The sequence below is a fragment of the Asterias amurensis genome, chromosome 5 (assembly GCF_032118995.1).
Source record: "Asterias amurensis chromosome 5, ASM3211899v1".
NCBI lineage: Eukaryota > Metazoa > Echinodermata > Asteroidea > Forcipulatida > Asteriidae > Asterias > Asterias amurensis.
The window spans coordinates 26,478,634-26,493,495 of NC_092652.1; the positions used below are offsets into that span (position 1 = coordinate 26,478,634).

General features: G+C 39.2%; 13 non-coding genes across 13 annotated transcripts; all 13 read right to left on the reverse strand.

Moving 5' to 3' along the window:
- Nucleotides 1–43: 43 nt before the first annotated feature.
- Nucleotides 44–117, reverse strand: Trnan-guu (transfer RNA asparagine (anticodon GUU)). The gene has a single exon. It is a non-coding gene; the product is annotated as a tRNA-Asn (tRNA).
- A 93-nt stretch (nucleotides 118–210) lies between these two features.
- On the reverse strand, nucleotides 211–284 carry Trnan-guu (transfer RNA asparagine (anticodon GUU)). The gene has a single exon. It is a non-coding gene; the product is annotated as a tRNA-Asn (tRNA).
- Nucleotides 285–377: 93 nt separating this feature from the next.
- Trnan-guu (transfer RNA asparagine (anticodon GUU)) lies at nucleotides 378–451 on the reverse strand. The gene has a single exon. It is a non-coding gene; the product is annotated as a tRNA-Asn (tRNA).
- Nucleotides 452–543: 92 nt separating this feature from the next.
- On the reverse strand, nucleotides 544–617 carry Trnan-guu (transfer RNA asparagine (anticodon GUU)). Its single transcript has one exon. It is a non-coding gene; the product is annotated as a tRNA-Asn (tRNA).
- A 93-nt stretch (nucleotides 618–710) lies between these two features.
- Trnan-guu (transfer RNA asparagine (anticodon GUU)) lies at nucleotides 711–784 on the reverse strand. Its single transcript has one exon. It is a non-coding gene; the product is annotated as a tRNA-Asn (tRNA).
- Nucleotides 785–1,044: 260 nt separating this feature from the next.
- Trnan-guu (transfer RNA asparagine (anticodon GUU)) lies at nucleotides 1,045–1,118 on the reverse strand. Its single transcript has one exon. It is a non-coding gene; the product is annotated as a tRNA-Asn (tRNA).
- Nucleotides 1,119–1,212: 94 nt separating this feature from the next.
- Nucleotides 1,213–1,286, reverse strand: Trnan-guu (transfer RNA asparagine (anticodon GUU)). Its single transcript has one exon. It is a non-coding gene; the product is annotated as a tRNA-Asn (tRNA).
- Nucleotides 1,287–1,379: 93 nt separating this feature from the next.
- On the reverse strand, nucleotides 1,380–1,453 carry Trnan-guu (transfer RNA asparagine (anticodon GUU)). Its single transcript has one exon. It is a non-coding gene; the product is annotated as a tRNA-Asn (tRNA).
- Nucleotides 1,454–1,546: 93 nt separating this feature from the next.
- Trnan-guu (transfer RNA asparagine (anticodon GUU)) lies at nucleotides 1,547–1,620 on the reverse strand. The gene has a single exon. It is a non-coding gene; the product is annotated as a tRNA-Asn (tRNA).
- A 93-nt stretch (nucleotides 1,621–1,713) lies between these two features.
- On the reverse strand, nucleotides 1,714–1,787 carry Trnan-guu (transfer RNA asparagine (anticodon GUU)). Its single transcript has one exon. It is a non-coding gene; the product is annotated as a tRNA-Asn (tRNA).
- Nucleotides 1,788–1,880: 93 nt separating this feature from the next.
- On the reverse strand, nucleotides 1,881–1,954 carry Trnan-guu (transfer RNA asparagine (anticodon GUU)). The gene has a single exon. It is a non-coding gene; the product is annotated as a tRNA-Asn (tRNA).
- A 93-nt stretch (nucleotides 1,955–2,047) lies between these two features.
- On the reverse strand, nucleotides 2,048–2,121 carry Trnan-guu (transfer RNA asparagine (anticodon GUU)). The gene has a single exon. It is a non-coding gene; the product is annotated as a tRNA-Asn (tRNA).
- A 259-nt stretch (nucleotides 2,122–2,380) lies between these two features.
- On the reverse strand, nucleotides 2,381–2,454 carry Trnan-guu (transfer RNA asparagine (anticodon GUU)). Its single transcript has one exon. It is a non-coding gene; the product is annotated as a tRNA-Asn (tRNA).
- Nucleotides 2,455–14,862: the final 12,408 nt, after the last annotated feature.

Here is a 14,862-nt window from a genome sequence, read left to right on the forward strand (position 1 = left end):
AAGATTGAGAAAGATTAAACAATAAAAGTTCACAATATTATTGCGTCCCTGGGTGGATTTGAACCACCAACCTTTCGGTTAACAGCCGAACGCGCTAACCGATTGCGCCACAGAGACTAGCTGTGTATATATTACTTTCTGTAACTTTCCCACAAAAGCTGCTCGTAAAGGTTGAGAAATATTAAACAATACAATTTCAAAATATTATTCCGTCCCTGGGTGGATTTGAACCACCAACCTTTCGGTTAACAGCCGAACGCGCTAACCGATTGCGCCACAGAGACTTGCTGTGTATACATTACTTTCTGTAACTTTCCCACAAAAGCTGCTCGTAAAGGTTGAGAAATATTAAACAATACAATTTCAAAATATTACTCCGTCCCTGGGTGGATTTGAACCACCAACCTTTCGGTTAACAGCCGAACGCACTAACCGATTGCGCCACAGAGACTAGCTGTGTATTATTATTTTCTGTAACTTTCACACAAAAGCTGCTCGTAAAGATTGAGAAATATTAATCAATAAAAATTCAAATTATTTGTCCGTCCCTGGGTGGATTTGAACCACCAACCTTTCGGTTAACAGCCGAACGCGCTAACCGATTGCGCCACAGAGACTTGCTGCGTATATAGTACTTTCTGTAACTTTCTCACAAAAGCTACTCGTAAAGATTGAGAAAGATTAAACAATAAACGTTCAAAATATTATTCTGTCCCTGGGTGGATTTGAACCACCAACCTTTCGGTTAACAGCCGAACGCGCTTACCGATTGCGCCACAGAGACTAGCTGTGTATATATTACTTTCTGTAACTTTCCCACAAAAGCTGCTCGTAAAGGTTGAGAAATATTAAACAATAAAAGTTCAAAATATTTGTCCGTCCCTGGGTGGATTCGAGCCACCAACCTTTCGGTTTAGAGAAGAACGCGCTAACCGATTGCGCCACAGAGACTTGCTGCGTATATATTACTTTCTGTAACTTTCCCACAAAAGCTGCTCGTAAAGATTGAGAAATATTAAACAATAAAAGTTCACAATATTATTGCGTCCCTGGGTGGATTTGAACCACCAACCTTTCGGTTAACAGCCGAACGCGCTAACCAATTGCGCCACAGAGACTTGCTGCGTATATTTTACTTTCTGTAAACTTTCTCACAAAAGCTGCTCGTAAAGATTATGAAATATTAAACAACAAAAATTCAAAATATTTGTCCGTCCCTGGGTGGATTTGAACCACCAACCTTTCGGTTAACAGCCGAACGCGCTAACCGATTGCGCCACAGAGACTTGCTGTGTATATGTTACTTTCTGTAACTTTCTCACGAAAGCTGCTCGTAAAGATTGTGAAATATTAAACAATAAAAAGTCAAAATATTGTTCCGTCCCTGGGTGGATTTGAACCACCAACCTTTCGGTTAACAGCCGAACGCGCTAACCGATTGCGCCACAGAGACTTGCTGTGTATATCTAACTTTCTGTAACTTTCCCACAAAAGCTGCTCGTAAAGATTGTGAAATATAAAGCAATAAAAATTCAAAATATTTGTCCGTCCCTGGGTGGATTTAAACCACCAACCTTTCGGTTAACAGCCGAACACGCTAACCAATTGCGCCACAGAGACTTGCTGTGTATATCTAACTTTCTGTAACTTTCTCACAAAAGCTGCTCGTAAAGATTATGAAATATTTAACAACAAAAATTCAAAATATTTGTCCGTCCCTGGGTGGATTTGAACCACCAACCTTTCGGTTAACAGCCGAACGCGCTAACCAATTGCGCCACAGAGACTTGCTGCGTATATTTTACTTTCTGTAACTTTCTCACAAAAGCTGCTCGTAAAGATTATGAAATATTAAACAACAAAAATTCAAAATATTTGTCCGTCCCTGCGTGGATTTGAACCACCTACCTTTCGGTTAACAGCCGAACGCGCTAACCGATTGCGCCACAGAGACTTGCTGTGTATATGTTACTTTCTGTAACTTTCTCACAAAAGCTGCTCGTAAAGATTGTGAAATATTAAACAATAAAAAGTCAAAATATTGTTCCGTCCCTGGGTGGATTTGAACCACCAACCTTTCGGTTAACAGCCGAACGCGCTAACCAATTGCGCCACAGAGACTTGCTGCGTATATTTTACTTTCTGTAACTGTCTCATAAAAGCTGCTCGTAAAGATTGTGAAATATTGAACAATAAAAATTTAAAATATTGTTCTGTCCTGGGTGGATTTGAACCACCAACCTTTCGGTTAACAGCCGAACGCGCTAACAGATTGCGCCACAGAGACTTGCTGTGTATATGTTACTTTCTGTAACTTTCTCACAAAAGCTGCTCGTAAAGATTGTGAAATATTAAACAATAAAAAGTCAAAATATTGTTCCGTCCCTGGGTGGATTTGAACCACCAACCTTTCGGTTAACAGCCGAACGCGCTAACCAATTGCGCCACAGAGACTTGCTGTGCACTTCAGTCTTCTATACACAGAAGTTTCAAAGCGTAACATATTTTGTGCTGGCTGCTTTTAATGAAATTGAGTTCATATCTTTTAGTCCAAAGGCTTTAACCTTGTTCACTTTAAATTTCTTAAAACCTCCATGAGTTTCCCTTTACGAAAGGATAATGTATATACTGTGGGCAAAAGGCAAAGTATATAAACAGAGCTGGTGACAGATTGCTACACCCTTTAAAGGGTTTAACTTGACTTGGAAGAGATCAGGTAACAAGAGTGGTTGCCTCAACTTTAATTATTAAATTACAAGATGGAAGTATTTAGGGGAGAGGGTTGGTGTGCTACCAGCTGATTAGCTATACCTGAACTTTCGTTGAGATTCTTTGTTTCGGTAAACAAACGTAAAAACATGAAATGTTGAATATGAATATGAATATTTCAATAGACAGTGCAATTGTGTCGATCGTACACTCACCTTTTGTTCTTACATGGTGTGTAAACTGTTTTATTGTATAAAAAGTCAAAATATTATTGCGTCCCTGGGTGGATTTGAACCACCAACCTTTCGGTTAACAGCCGAACGCGCTATTCGCTTGCGCGACAGAGACTTGCTATATCCCTAAGAAGTTTCAAACTTCTTATACACACGTCGTTAACTGCACATCGATATGGATGTGTAAAGCCTAACTCCGGTTGAATGGGACCGTAGTCGTGAGAGCAGTAGTCTTATAATAACAATAATAAAGGAACATTTATAAAGCGCCTTATTCAAGCCTCAAAACGTTTTACACAAATATAAAAATCAGCTACATAATAAAATACAAATAAAAACACTCCTAAAAACTTACAATAAGCAAATAAGCAAAAAAAAACTAAAAACAAATATGAATTTAAAAAGAGTAGATATAAAAATTCTTGCGTGGAGCAGCAGTTTCGCGAGATAGTTGTAAGCAACGCGTCAGACATTGACGACTTATCCTATAAGTCTATAATTAAAAGTTGAAAACGCACTTTAACGGGGTAAACGTTCAGGTACACGCGCGACTTGTAGAGTATATTATTACATACTCTTTTCGACATCAAGGTTTTAGGCTTGTGCTAAGTAGGCTTATGCTTCGTCAGTTATTTTAGAAAACGTGCGCTTTCCTTGCGGGGCTTTGAACATGGACACAGCTCAAGCCGTAGACCAAACAGAACAATAAGCGTGAAGAAATTTGGCAGCGATCTTTCGTACAATGAATGTCTTTCTCCGTATTGCCGCAAGCTATAGTTGATCGCGGGTCTACTGAGCAATATCGGTAATTTTGAGATATCAGCGGAAAATCTAGATTTGTACTTTCAGAAAAATCCATTTTGACCAATATGTTATAAGGCCTAATAGGATATTGAATTGGGTTAAAGTCCACAACGGACTTTTAAGGTAAACAGTCATATTAATATTTGTACACACCGCGCTGTGCCTGGTACCGCGATCGTTTTGTAAACATTAGTATTTTAACCATCCAAAACAATCCACAATAGTTCTTCACCCTTAACTCCCCCCTCTTCTCGTCGACCCCCTATTAGAGAAGTCATACGACCATAAGGTATCAGATTACTTGCGACACGGTTCAGTTGTAGTGATGAAAACTATATATGGAAACATTGCTTTGTATAATGAAAACTGATAACAACATTGTTGCCTCTGTCATCAGAAATTCTGCCAGGATTTCTGTCAATGTCGTGACCTTCTCTGACCGAGTTTTAGAGCAAGTTGTTCAGTTGGTTCACGGGGTATGCCGAGTGGACTTATTATACTTCTGTATCTAATATTAACCAAAAGTCTATAGACTCATCTGACCACGGCGTGTGTTGAAGCTTTTTTTCATGTGGCTGGACACTATTGGTATTTGTCAAAGACTAGTCTTCACAGTTGGTGTATCTCAACATAATGCATAGAATAACAAACCTGTGAAAAGGTGAGCTCAACCGGTCGTCGAAGTTGCGAGATATTAATGAAAGAAAAAACACCCTTGTCGCACCATGGTCGCACGAAGTTGTGTGCTTTCAGTCAGATGCTTGATTTCGAAACCTCAAATTCTAAATCTGAGGTCTCGAAATCAATTTCGTGGAAAATTACTTCTTTCTCGAAAACTACGTCACTTCAGAGGGAGCTGTTTCTCACAATGTTTTATACTATCAACCTCTCCCCATTACTCGTAATCAAGAAAGGTTTTATGATAATAATTATCTTGAGTAATTACCAATAGTGTCCACTGCCTTTAAAGGCACTGGACATCTTTGGTTGAAACTTGTAATGGTTCACATTAAAGGCACTGGACACCTTTGGTAATTGCTAAGGACCAGCATCTCACTTGACGTATCCCAACAACATGCATACAATAACAAATCTGTGAAAGTTTGGACTCAGTTGGTAATCGAAGTTGCGAGAGAATAAAAAAAGAAAAAACACCCTTGTTGCGCTAACTTAGTTGCTTTCAGATGCCTAAAAAGGCTTCAGGCATGAAGTATTTCATAATGATGACTTTTGCGGACGAGATAAAAGTTACAATCACGAACGATGAGAAAGGTGAAATTACAACCTCCACTCGGGGAAATCAACATTAATCGACATCCACCTCTATGAGGTCATCCGTCAGGTCAAGTCTTCGCCCTACACCTGCGTGCTCCTTTACCGGTTCCCATATGACTCCAGCCACCTGCAATGTTAGAACGTAACCTGAAATCAAATCTGACTACTTTTGACAGTTTGTTTTATTTATAAAATAGTAATAAAAACAGTTGATCAAGATGAGTAATTGTGCTGTTTCCTCATCTGCTTCTGATCTCTCTCCACCTCGCTAATTCTTGTTTTCGATGTACCCCCACCCTCTACCTCCACCCCCATGACCCCTTGTAGACCCCCACTTAACCCTCAGTAGGAGATTGACATCCGGAGACGGGGTTAAAACACAAAGCCTGAGGCACCCATATCCTGGTTTTGTAACAGTGTGTCCAAGGACCTCGCGGTTTGACTTGACCATGGACTTCATGGCGTCTTGAATGACGTTTCATCACCAGCCCTGATCCGGAATCCTCAAGTCTTGTCGCTTATGGAAAATCTTCCAACATCTGACTATTATTAGTATTATTATACAAATCACTTTAGCCTAAGGGGAACCTGCAAACAAGGGTGCTTGCTATGTGAACCAGAAACACATGAGTTCAACCCCTACTTTTCCTGTAGTGTTATGTGTTCTTTTACGTGCACTACCGATCTGTTTTACCATGGGACCTAATGGCGGTTTGATGTCCCATCCGAAAGGACATAGAAATTATAGTGAAATATCTCGCTCAAAGTGCCACGACCGGGACTCGAACCTATACTCTGCCAACTTCAAAAACAAAAGACCTTGAGTCCAGTACTCTTAAAAGCTCGACCATGACCCGCCACTGGAACAATCAAAACCCCACATGTAAAATATATACAGAAAGGACATAGAAATTATAGTGAAGTAACCTATCTCGCTCAAAGACACAAGTGCCACGACCGGGACTCGAACCCAAACTCTGCTTTCCTCAGAAACACAAGACCTCGAGTCCCTCTGAAATGCTCGACCATGACACGCCACTGGAAAAAAAAAACACATATAAAATATGTAACATATACAGAAAGATAAACTGGTCTGCAAAAATCAGTTGCAAGAATAGCATTTTACCCGGATGCCAAATTTGCAACAGAGTTTTAGGCGAGTGCCTTTTTGCGACAGTGTTTTACCTGTATGTCGAACGCCAGATGCTAATCCTTTACACGGAAACTCAAGTCTTATCTTATCTTCATCATTGAAAATGAAATGAAACAAAAATTTGCTCTGCGTTTATATCTTCATCTCATATTACTGTCCAGCGTTCCGGATCTTAATTTTCTGTAATAAGCCTACTCCGATTTAGGAAAAGGACTAGACCGTTCTCTTGATGGGTTCTAGATTGCTTGTTTCCCCATCAACACACAGTCACATCAGAGTTTTGAGGGGCGCAATATAGGTCGTCTATAAATCAAGTTTAACATCACCACACCCCGAACATCATGTTTTATATGATTTTTTTCCCAATGATTCTTAGTGTATGTTTTTTTTTTTCTATTCACCCAGTCAAAAAAAATCAAGGTCTTCCGAACCCGGTGCCCCCTTGAACACGTGCTTTCGAACACGCACGCTTTTTCAGTTTCCTTTGGGGGGGAAAGCGGGGTTGCGTCCCCCGGGGGATAGCAATTTCATGGGTATGACAATTACTAAGTCAAGAATTGCTTAGTCACCGCCGTTGGGGTACATCTAGGGAGGGTTAAGGGGTCCTGAAAGTTACCTTCTTATAGCCTCCCAGGTGGGCTGCGATTTGATAGATCAATTTAAGCGCAATGTTGGTTCACCTTGTTATGGTTTTGACTGCTAAACGAGGGAATATCCTAAAAAGATGGCAATAACATGCCTTGAGAAAAACAAGGTGGAAATGTTCTGCTAATGTCCGATGTAATGATCACACTCGTCTGGTTTTGGGAGGGCTTTTTAAAGGTGCACAAGTCGTGGTTTAAAAGGCTGTTCCTTTTGAACATTGGTAATGTGTTTTCAATGTGTTTTTGTTGATCTTATATCCAGCAAGATGAATCCTCAAGCTATAACTTTGTGCGATGGATAAACACAAAGCCTTCCAATGGTTCATCTATGGACATTATCAAACAAACACAAGTTCTTAAAATGAACATTACAGTATTGGTAAGAAAAAAACTCGTCTAAGATCAAAGATTTTTATTTTTATAAAACTTACCTAGTCATAATGATGATGATAGTAGAAAACATGCAGTGGGATATTTCTGTATGAAATGGCATATTAGATGAGAAACGAGTAAAATTAATTTTCCGTTTGGAGTTTATCGCTCAGTGAGCGTTTTATTCATTTGTTTAATCGATGTCATGCAAAATGTGTTATCGGGTTTAAACTTATTTCTCGTGACCGAGATGGCCAATCGATCTCAAACTTCTACAGGTTTGTCAGTTTATGTATGTGGTGGATTACATAAAGTGCTTACACTGCCAGCAACTGTTTTGTTAGAAAAAAAAACAATTATGTAATGTTCCTTTAACGAAATGAAAGTCTATTAATTTTGGTTTTACTCTTACACCGACGTATGTTAGCACTGAATATACTCAGTATTGTCCCGAGTTCTTTGATACAAATCACAGGCAAATTACTCGAGTGCGAATCGAACCCACGACCATTACAATTCTAGAGCAGTGAAAGTGCTAACAGTATATTACATTATGAAAGTCCATGAAATACAAGCTGCTAAAACAATACGGTCGAATAATTAGTGCGCTGGGCTAGTGATTGGGTGAGCAGGATAGGAAGAGGTGTACCTGCCCCCCCCCCCCCTCCAACAAATCTACAATCTCACCGAGGCGATGAGAGCTAAAACAATGTTTTGTTGTTTCTTTGTTTTCTTTTATTCAACAATACTGTATTTGGTTATACATGCGCCTCAGAACAAAACACCAGTTTTGAAATGACCTAATCCCTTAACCATTTACCCAGAATTTGAAGAGCTGCATCCGAAATGGTCGGTCTACTTCCCTTTAAAGGTAAGGTCATTGTGTGGTTTTATCAAGATAATATTGATTGATCGACAACATTATCCAGAAAGACAATAAAAGTCACCTGTGAAAGTTTCATCTGATTTATCCTTGAGAAACCAGCAACAAACTGTCACTGAATTTTCATCACGTCAAATTCATCCATATTCAGCGAGGTGACAGCGGGTACCAACCGCATCTCTGGCCGCAGCATTCGCGAACGGAAACCACGGTCATTTGAATTTTCAGCCAACCCTCAGAAATCTGAGGCTCATATTCAAATATTTTTTGGGGTGAAAATTTATCCAAACTGTATTACTTCGTATTGAATCCTTTCTCGAAATGGTTTATATTATACCAACAACTGCAGTGCTTCTTACCAGTAAATCAAGGACAATTGTATTTACCAATCTACAATCCTACCTTTAACTGCACTCGAAATCTTTGGTAATTGACCAGTATCCTCACTTGGTGTATCGCAAAATATGCATAGAATACAAAATCTGTGAACATTATGACTCAATCGGTCATCGAAGTTGCGAGAAAATAATGAAAGAAAAAAACACAAATCTGTGTACTTTCACCTCATTCTCAAAAACTATGTTACTTCAGAGGGAGCCGTTTCTCGCAATTTATTTTTACTATCAACAGCTCTCCATTGCTCATTATTAAGTAAGTTTTTATGCGAGTTATTTTGAGTTACCAATAGTGACCTTTAATGAATTGCCATAATGTTAAGAGAAATAAAATAGGTTTTCTTTGTCTTAATTGTTGCCACCCGTCGATGTTTGTGTCCGTGTTTTTGACTGAACTTGAACCAATAGGGCGTGGTCTACTCTCAACAGCATACACTTTCCCACAGGGTTCGCTTAAAAAACACTGGGACAACAAAAACAACCACAGGAAATAATTCTAAACACATGGAGCTGTGTGTTTATTTAGTTCCCTACCTGGCGGATCGGTTTGTACTGTTTGGAATGCTTAGAAAATTATTGGTTTCCTTTGCAATTCCATGAACATTTCCTTCCTTATTACTTATGTCCCGCTTAGTGTGTCGTTGAAAAACGTTAGCAAGTGAACCAGCATTCCAAATGATGAGAAATATTTTTTCTAAAACGGGTTTTCATTTTGATTTCACAAACATCTATTTTGAAAATAGTTTCTAACTTTGATTTTTAATCTCCCATCTGCACTGGACACTATTGGTTATTACTCAAACAAATTGTTATCGTCAAAACTTACTTTGTAACAAGCAAAGGGCTGATGATAATATAAAACATTGTTAGTAACGTTGTTTCCAAGGGAAAGTAATTTTCCACTAAAATATTTGAATTTGATTTCGAGACCTCAGAATTAGATTTTGAGGTCCCAAAATCAAGCATCTGAAAGCACACAACTTCGTGTGAACAAGGGTGCCTTTTCTTCCATTATTATCTCGCAACCTCGACCACACATTGAGTTCAAATTTTCATAGGTTTGTTAATTTGTGCATTTGTTGAGATACACCAAGTGAGAAGACTGGTCTTTGGCAATTACCAATAGTGTCCAGTGCCTTTAACTATATTTCATACAAGAAATAAGCATATATCTACACGTTTCTCTTACACAAATCGAGTGATTTTTGGCCAGAATTGCCACAAGAGCAAAATGTATCGCCCATTATGCGCCCTAAAATGTTACCTTATTTGGGTTATAGACCCAAACTTCACATCGAGTGAGGTTTCGGATAGGAGACCTGCATATACCGGTTTAAAGTTTGCTCATTTGCCGTGACACCATTTATCTCTGTTGTGGGTGTCGATGGTTGTGAAAAGAGTAAAATGCCGGTAACATACTCCATATCATGCAAAGGCTATCAATGAGTAAACCACATCGATAAACAGGGAACCAAACATGATTGAAGCAGTCTCAGTTTGACGAAAGGTTCTCGTGTTTGGTTTACAGGAAGTCACAGTCTCACACACGAATGATGTATGCTAAATCTCATCGGCAAAAGACTCCCCCTAAACAGTACCTCGACAACCCCCCTCCCCCATACCCCCCTCGCACCCTGTCAGCTTCCCTCTACCGCCCGCCACCCAACAATTCAAGTGTCTCGCCACGCGATGTAGTTTTCACAGCTTCTGAAGGTATTTGTCAAAGTTGGTTTCGGACAATCAGCTCAGATCGAGACCAGGCCCAGCCCGGTTAAACCACTGACCAGACAGTCAGGAACAGCGGGTTAATTTACAGGCAGCCTGAGTGCCTGCCTCTCGCTAGCCGTACAGGTTCTTTGATCTGTTATCTTGGGAGACCGTGAAGGGGTGGATTGGCTGGCACCTGTGATGTAGATAACTTCATAGGACACATCCCCCAGACCAAACCTTAGGGAATATGCCGGCCGTGGGCATAGGGCTTAGCTCCATTGAAGTTGCGAACACGGCGATTACAACACTGCCCCCAACCCCGCGCCCCCTACCCGCTCCCGACCCGTTTCCCCACCCCGTTCCACGGCACCGTGCTGCCCCACCCATACACTAATATTTGTTTTGGGCTATCTTTTGGACTTTTGTGGGGTACATACAGACACCTTGATGTCACCGTGATTCAGCCCTTGAGTTATTTTACATTTCAAGAAGAGACATCAATGTTGATACCATCATGTCAAAGAAAACAACGATGTGACGTTAAATCTTGACCCTATCCTTTGAATGAATGATTTTTCATGGATTCACCAGTTTGTTTGACACCCAACAACAATGTTGTAATGCTGCTTTTCTCTTGGTTATTGGTGAAACCAACGAAATACAAATTTTACGATTCTTCAACTTGAAAAGTGGAGGAAATATTTTACAATTAGTGCTACTTCAGATTTCGTGGTTTGCAGCACCCCTCCTAAAAAAACCTGGGTATAATTCTTAGCAGGTATTTCATAGAGTCACTTACATTACAGGCAGATACTCAGCAATTGTCTGCTAAGCAGGAATAAGCAGAATGGAACAAAGTACGTGTGACGTGTTTCGCTGCTAACCTTATTCTAATGTTGTTGTACTTTTGTGCTTAAAGTCACCTGGAAGTGGTTTTTTTCAAAATAAAGCTTTTGTCACTAATATATGTGTTTTGATGAGTGGAATGTGAATAAACAGTTAAGGTTTTAAAAAATAAGTTCTTACGTTATTTACAAATTTTAGAGTAGACCCCGACCCGAGAGGGCGCTGTTCGTGACGTCAATCGAGGCAGACTTTGCCTGTAATGCGTAGAGTAAACACAATTGACGGACCAAGTCGTGAGTTTGAACGTTTAAAAAAAAAAAAAAAAAATGTTTATTTCCGGCAATGCCGACCAGGTGTATTGCTGCTGAATGCAGAAAAACACTTTTTGAAATGTACCAACTCACGACTTGGACGTATATTTACTTTGCACGTGTGTTTACTATACGCATTGCAGGCAAAGTCTGCCTTGAATGACGTCACAAAAGGGGTAGGCGGAGTCAGCCCCCAAACAACTTTATATATTTTTTAAATATATAAATCGTGACAAACAATTACTATAAAAAAATTGTTTTATTGTTCGTAAGCAATATACTCATATGTTTGAAAGAAAAAGAATTCTATTTCCAGGTGACTTTAAGCAGCTCTATGAAATTGAACCCAAGCATAATCCCAACAGACTGAAATCGAAACCATTCCCCAGACAAAAAAAGGCAACCCTGCACCACCCCAAAACCATCTTCATATCGGTCTCTTAATATTGAGACAACACAGTCAACATACTCTGACAACTACACGATGTACCCTTAACCAGAAAGAAATCTCAAGACATTTGACACAAATCCATGGATGTTTCTAATAAACCTAATTAATAACGAAAGAGAAATCAACAAAGATCCGAAGATAACTAATTAAGGATGCAAACAACGTGACAAGTTCTGATGATATCCACACATTTGAATTCCCGTATTTAATTCTAAATAATTAGTTTTAACAACTGTGGACACGCAAGTATAAACAATTCAGAATGAGTATCCAGTACTGAGGCTATGAAGTAAGGTCAGGTTTGCTGTTTGTCAACGTATTGAAAAAAATTCATTTAATTTATTTTAATATATTATGGTTGTGAAGGCAGGGACTCTCAGAAAAGCGATGTACCATCCAAGAACCCAATGGAGAGAACACACGGAAGACAGTTTCAGTTTTAGATGTGTGAGGAAAACCCTAGAGTATTTTTCCAGGAAAAACCCACCAAGTAAGGTAGGGACTGAAAACCTAATCCACACAGTCCCCGTCGTGGGATTCGAACCAGGTTCTTAGAGGTGGAAGGCGAGGAAAGATACCACAACGTAAAACCAAAAACGAAAAAGAGTATCACGAAAGATACAATAAAAGTCATCTAGGGACGAAACCGGTAAAAAGGGCTAATTCCGATGACGATAATATCAATACAAACGTTGTTTTATATTTCGGTTTGCAGCAGAAGGAACTGACAGATAGTAAACATTTTATTACCGGGTGTTGTTTATTTTCTTTTTACACCTACGCTTTGGTTTTCGTTACAAAATAATGTTTTGAAACCGATCTGCAGAATCATAGTCTGTACACCCACTCAAAAGTCCCTTACTTGAAACCAATCCAGCTTTTTATCGAAGCAGTGCAACTAAGGTTACATTTCATAGATTTTAAAGGCACTGGACACTATCGGTAATTGTTCAAAATAATTATCAGCTTGAAAAACTTACTTGTTGACAAGCAACGGAGAGCTGCTGGTAGTATATAAAACATTGTGAGAAACGGCTCTCTCTGAAGTAACGTAGTTTTTGAGAAGGGGGTAATTTCTCACCCAAATAATAAAATAGTTCTGGCCTGAAGCCTTTCTCAGGCGTCAAACATCCACGTGTCAAGTGCTTTGAACTGAAACCAATCCAGCTTTAATGGAAGCGACGCAACTAAGGTTACATTTCATAAGCTTAAAGTGATAATTTTAATGTTTAGGAAACTATTCTGTCACTTACAGGTAAAAAATACTTGTTTTACACTCACGCCAGATTATTTTATTAAAAATAGTAAACTTACATAAAAAGATGTCTCCATAGAAACAACAGTGCACCCCTCGTGCCCCCTGAACATTTTGTCGCTGTTTTGTCGCCAAGGTTGATTTCATGGATGTGTTTATCTCGTAGAAAGTGGGTTGGGTCATTGCTACTTCAAGGAAGGCCAACTTGTATGCAGGGCAGCGAGAGGGGCACGTTCATAACCCCCCCCCCCCCCCCCGCATTGAATTATAGTCAGCAAAGCATCCTATTTGAAACATTACACCAACTTTTTGTTAAGAAGACAAATGAAGAAATGTCAGTTTTAGACGTTGGAGGAAAACCATCAGAAAACCCAGCCAGTGAGGGACTAAAATAAACAAATCCACATGCAAGACTCCGGTCCAGGAATCGAACCGGGGTCCATAGAGGTGAAAGGCAGTGACAGAAACCACTCAGCCAACCTGACTGCCCTGCCCCCTACCACCGAACCCCTTGCCCTCGTTGAAAATGATGAAACCCCCGTTAAAGGTGATGAAACGTCGGGTAACCGCGTTACTGGACGTCAGTCAGTACTGTGTCTTTCACCGCAAAGCGATCTTAACTGAAAATCTCCTTGGCATGAAAAACAGCTTATCGTTGGTGGCCGTGCAGGCCAAGGGAGGAAACTCTGCGTTATACGGTCTTGAAAAGATTATAGAATGCCAGGGAGAAAAATATTCTTATTTTGCCTTTAACAATTTGCTTCGGAGTAATCTTCGCTTTCCAAAAATAATTTTGAAATAAATATGATTTCATTATGTTAGAAAAAAACAAATGCTTATGTTGCCTTCAATTAATTTCTTCGCAAATCGTTACTTTCCGAAAATAATTCTGAAATAAATTTGATGTTTGCGAATCGCAAATCGAAATAAGCAAGTGATTGTTTTTCAGCGGGGTCTTCAAATGCTGTTTAATGTTGATATTTATTCGGAAATATCTCTGTGGATGATTTGGTATAATCTTGTTGATGATAGAACGTGTAAAATTTAAACCTGAGTTTCGATGTAGAACGCTCCGATACTTTCTGTTTTATTATTTCCGAATAAATATTAAAACCTACCCCAAAAAACATTTGAAAACCCGGCCCTAAAAACATATGTATATTATTAATATTTTTTTAAATCGCCCTTGCTTCTTTCGATTCGCAAAATTATTTTTTAAGGGTATAGCATTTTAATATAGTGATTTAGTTCGCTTTTGGGCAATCACTGCGCTGCTTTTTGTTTTGTATTTTTACATATTCTTCGATTTTTTTTGGGTCTAATTGTTTTCTGTATATTATTTTGTAATGTTTTATAAAAGCCTAAACGAATGAATGAATGAATGAATAAATAAATAAATAAACAAATAAATCAACACATAAATACATAACAGCTAAGCATAATGCAATAACTGCTAAGCACAGCTTGTACAGGGATTGATTCCATGTAAGGCCAAAACAAGGATACTGTTAACTTGTTTTGAAGCTACAACTTTCGTTATCGTTTGGTGTTTTCGTTTCGTTTAGTCAATGGTGTGTTTCGGTTTAACATCAGGTCAACAGAACAAAATCACATTTTCCATTTTGATTTCACCTTTCACCTGTGATGGTGTACAAAGTGGCACAAAACCTGCATTTTCCGGTTTTCCTCCCTGGTATTACATGTACTACCTTGGCATCCGGGATCAACACAAACACTCATTTCAAACAGGTCTATGTGCATCCGAACAGGTGTACTTTTGTTATAATACTCCTGCGGTTAATGACCAAGAAAACTTATTTG